The 5,195-nt window shown below is 38.7% G+C and overlaps 1 pseudogene across 1 annotated transcript; it reads left to right on the top strand.

The window, feature by feature from the left end:
• The first annotated feature begins 377 nt into the window (after positions 1 to 377).
• Positions 378 to 4,169, top strand: LOC114564390 (galactose-specific lectin nattectin-like; annotated as a pseudogene). The gene is made up of 6 exons (XR_003693742.1): positions 378 to 423; positions 646 to 670; positions 1,767 to 1,861; positions 3,064 to 3,198; positions 3,330 to 3,441; positions 3,589 to 4,169. The product of XR_003693742.1 is annotated as a galactose-specific lectin nattectin-like (transcript).
• The last annotated feature ends 1,026 nt before the right edge of the window (positions 4,170 to 5,195 follow it).

The raw sequence follows: 5,195 nt of genomic DNA, 5'->3' as shown, positions 1-5,195 counted from the left end.
AACTGGAATAGAGGGGCGGAACTTGAAGGTTCATGCAGGCGTAGACGTACTCTCTTCTAGCGCTTTGATAAACTATATAAAGAGTGAATATCTTCCTTTACTGACAGTCATCAGCTTGTTCTTCTCTGTGTCGGCCAATCATCACCTCAGCAAAGGTAACTATATTTCAATTTATTATCACAATTTCACCGAGAGGACATTTTATATTTTGAGAACACTTTAAATATTAATCTAAATATTAAATTATATATATATATATATTATATAACTAGCAGGATACTTTAATTTGATAAATGGCTCACTGATCACAGTCATTAATTGTCTCCATTCATGTCCTTGTCTGCAGTATGTTGACTTTGTTTAACGTCTTTCCACAGATGGCATCAGGCTTTCCGTTTGTCCATCGGACTGTTGGCTCCATCTGTAAGTAAAAACTATTTATATAGCCCAAAGTGCTTCACATAACCAACTTACTTAATGTTTTAGCTTACAGTTTGCACTCAACCTATGTTAAAACTAGTAACATTATTTGAGTGTTTTTTAAATTAATAGTTGCATAAAGTTGAGTTGAATAGTCTTGTAATTAGACTGCTCATCTTTAAATACTAATCAAACTGATTCAGGAATGTCTTTTTGTGATCACAGTGTTATGGACAAACACCCGACCCAGGTCAGTACAGTATCTCTGGCTCGTTGCTCTGATTGTATTTGACTTGTTTGTTCATATAATGTTACATAGCGGTTTGTATTTTTTGTTGTGTGTGTGTGTGTGTGTGCCTCCTCCTTCTGGTGTTGAAGTGGCAAGACGAGTGCTTAGGGACCGTCTACAAACTACAACACCGAAAAGAGATACAAAAATATCTCTTAATGTAATGATTAAATAGGATAGTGGCTCCAAAACTTACCTCAATTATAACTTGTCTCCTGCTAGTTATACTACAGCACTTACATTTTAAAAATAAGCATATGCCTATTTTTGTATCTCTTTTTGGTGTTGTAGTTTGTAGAGGGTCCCGAAGCTCTCGTCTTGCTGTCTCACCACCGGAACTAAACAGAGCTGAATTAGCAAAACTTTTATGTATTTCTGTCACATCTACTGCAGTCACATTTACTGTGTTCATTCAGAAGGAATCACTTCACATGGGTAGACACTTGTAATTACATCTCAAACATGTTAAGAGGCTAAAAGCACGTTTGAAACTTCAGCCTCCTGGGTGCTAACGCTAGCAGGAGGATAACACAGTGTAGGCAACACCGATTATTTTCATTTTCCTTGCTACTGACAGCACTCCAAATTTACAAACAACAGAGCTACGTGTTGGAATCGACCAGAATTCTCCTTTAACGTACCGTACATCTGCTCTTGACTGATTGCATCACGCGGAAAGATATATTAAGTCATGAGAAGGATTAGGGAGAAAAAAATTATGTTTCTGAAGGAAGAATGGGAGGAGCTTGTAGCAAAATTATCTATATAATGTATTAATAATACAAACAGAAGACATGCAACGCTGCCTCACAGAAGTTAAAAAACAAAAGCCAGCTTGCTACGACCAGGCAGAGGTCGATCGACTTCACATGCTTCACTCACCGGTCTGCTGCCGGCCGACACAATGAAGGTCTCCTCCCTCCTTTATCCAGGGATCTGAGTGAGCACAAGCAATAACCAACCAAGCTGGAGAAGGGAGGGAGGAGGCACACACACACACGCAACAAAAAATACAAACTGCTACGTAACAAGAATCTAACTTTCTCTTTTTTCCAAGAGCTTCTTGAGAGTTCCTGCTCTCCTGGTTGGACTCTGTTTGGCTCTCGCTGTTTCAGTTTCAACTTCCAGGGAAAGACTTGGGTCGATGCAGAGGTACAGCAGTTTTATCAAGACTGTCCTGACCTATATTTAGATTTCTAGTGGCGGTGTCCTCTAGCGGCCATAGTAGTTATGACAGGAGCAAAAAATGCTTTGCTGCCGTCATAACTACTTTGGCCATTAGAGGGGGGCTGGCACTAGAAACCTAAATATGAGTCATAATGGCTGCTTGAACAAACGGCTTATGGGACTGTTTTTTGGGGGAGGACCGTTTCTAAAAGTAGTAGTAATTTGTTACAGTAAAAGTCCTGCATTGTCCAAAGGTAATCCTGAGATTGCATCTGTTAAAATTGTGATTATGTTTTATTCTTAAATTTAAATGAACTGAATGCAATGCAAAACAGCAGTTGGCTTGCCCAGCTTGTTAATAACCAGTGTATGTTCATTTTAGCTGACCAATTTACAGATGTTATTTAGATGGCACTGCTATTTGGCCTAATCATAACTTGCCTGGCAAAAGGCCAAGGTTTTGTTTCCAGATTAGTTTGGTGACTTGTGAAACATGTAGAAACCCATATTTCAGTCTGCTGTGTCTGCGTTGTCCACTCTCGTCCACCGCGCTGTGCAAACACAGCTCTACTCTGCAAATATCGACTTTACAAATGAGCTAAAATGAAAGATGTCAATTTATAGTTTAACTGTTTATCTCAATTTGCAACCAATCTTGAACTTTGGACTAACTCTTGTAAACGTAGCTGCTGTCTAAACGAGCCATCCTTTCTGCTGGAGCGATAAACCTATGGATGTTTTATAAGACCAAAACAAATACACGTGGCTACTTAATATGCACGTGAATGACGCCGCGAATTTCTTTCTTGATGATGTTGCCGGTTGTATTATTTAGCAACAACATTGTCTTATTTCAAATGAGGCATACAGGACGAATGCTAGCCTGCTTATCAGTCCATTCATCATTAAAGCTGCTGTTTTCCTTTGACAGTGACATTTTTACCTGACAACAGGCCTTTCTTTCTATAAACATTTTCCACCAATCAGGACACTGATTACGTTTCAGTAATCAAGACTTTAACCATCACTCCTCAGTGAACTGCCCCCTAATCTGAGATAATTTTCTAGTTAAGTAGCCTATCTAGTTATCATTATGGATTTTACACTCAAAACATTCAGGGCTGAAGCCCCAGCAAGATCGACTCATGCCGCCTCTGGTTTTTAACCTATTATATTGTCTCCATTAGCACTTCTGCAAGGCCACCGGTGGGAATCTGGCTTCAGTCCACTCAGAAGAGGAACATGAATTCCTCAGAACCTTCATTCACCAAGTGAGCGGTGAAAACAGACGGACCTGGATTGGAGGCTTTGACTCAGTGCAGGTGAGACTTTTTTATCATCACAGGAAATGATGTCACTTGTCTCTTAAAGGTATCAAGAAAATGAAATTTGCTACAACAAAAAACGGAGCATCCTCTTTTGATTTGACTTTGAACCAATCTTTCTCCTCCAGCCGGGCGTGTGGATGTGGTCTGATGGATCCCCATTCGACTACAAAAGCTGGGCTCCGGGGGAGCCTAACAACGGAGGTGGAACTGAGCACTGTCTTGAGATTAACTATAAGGGTAAAAAACAACAACATATGAAACATTTTGTCTTTTAAATAAACATGATGATGCAACAATGACCTCTAAACTTATAGCAGGTGGTCATATTTTGCGGTCTGAAAGATTGAAAGTTAGACATTAAAACTCTGGAAAATCTCTTTACAGATAAATGGAACGACAACGAGTGCAACAAGATATTTCCTTTCCTGTGCTCCAAGAAGCTGTGAGGCCTCCCACCATCATGATCTCACTACAGATCATCTATAATCTCTTTCATTGATTCACTTTCAGTTTGTTGTGCAGACAGAAACAGCTGTCTGCTGACAGACTCACTTTCACTTGTTTATTATCTGAAGAGTTAGGAAACGGTTCACATTTGAGTTTTAACAGAAGGAAACTGACTCTCTGAGCTAGACAAAAACATAATCAGTTATTGGACTTTTAATCTATAAATAACACAAAATGAAATACAGAAAACATTCAAATACTCTTGACATCTTTTCCATTTTAGTTTACTGAATTTTGTCTGTCAGCTCTGTCTAAAGGTAACCACATCCACCTCCCAGACATGAGTGGTGACGATCTTCTCTTCAAAAATGTCCAAATAGAAAATAAAAGTCCAATTGTTGTCTGAACATTCTGTGATACAAGAGGAGTTTCTGGTGTGTTGGGTTCTTTATTCATCCGTTTTCCTTCACTTTATAATCAATAAGCATTAAAAAATAAAAGACATATTGTCACAAACAGTGTCTGGTCCTGACTTATCGACTCTTGTTTTCTTTAAAGTGACAAATAGTTATATAATTGTGAATAATATGTAATTGCTTTTCTTAAATAATTACAATAAAGACTGATGCGTTGCTGCTGTAACACTGTAATTTCCCATTTTTGGGATCAATAAATATCTATATAATCTATCTATCTAAAAACAAGATTAAAGTTGCCCTGCCACACGTATTTCATTACTTTGTGGTGATGTCTGAAGTTCGACCATGGACTCTGTAACCTTGGTTACCTTGTTTCAAGCCATTCTAGCGTGGTATAGAAAGCCTGCAGGAAGACTCAGCTCGATTTGTGCCAGTTCTCACTAATATTCAACGAGCTAAGCTGCTTGACTGTGATTGGCTAACAGCTAGCCAATGAGAGCCTGGCTATCAGCATCCTTTACCCAGCACAACTGGGCGAGCTCATGAATATTAATGAGCTCAGGCAACACCACGTCAGACTGACCAGCTTTTGTAATTGGCCTGATTTCTCCGCTTATTTCTTTTCAGTGGCTAGAGCTGAGGAGTTGTAGTATTGTTTGATTTGTGTTTAAGTGTAGATATAATTGAAACTTACCTGAGATGAAATGGACAAACCTGAAATATACCTGTCCTACGGTGAGCATGTAAGCATGCACAGTCTGACTCTATGAGCTGACCAAAACATAATCAGTAATTGGACTTTTAATCTAGTGACTAACACAAAATGAAATACAGAAAACATTATAAAGAGCGTCCACTGATCTGATAAGAAAAACTTCAACACACTTATTTGATTTCTCTCTAAAAGTTAATGTTCTGAACGATACAAATCTCGTCTGTACATTAATTATGAACTTCACTTCGAGCAAACGTTAGCTTAGCTTAGCATAAAGACTGGAAACATGAATCTGCTCTATGCATTCTGGGAAGTCTCCTGGCCCTTATGGCCTTCCGATTGAATTTTATAAAAAGTTTTCCACTAACACTGCTCCTCTGCTGCTAAATATGCAAAATGAATCCCTATCA

The sequence above is a fragment of the Perca flavescens genome, chromosome 11 (assembly GCF_004354835.1).
Source record: "Perca flavescens isolate YP-PL-M2 chromosome 11, PFLA_1.0, whole genome shotgun sequence".
Taxonomy (NCBI): Eukaryota; Metazoa; Chordata; class Actinopteri; order Perciformes; family Percidae; genus Perca; species Perca flavescens.
Note: the sequence above shows the minus strand (reverse complement) of the source record. Positions and strands in the feature narration are given on the sequence as shown.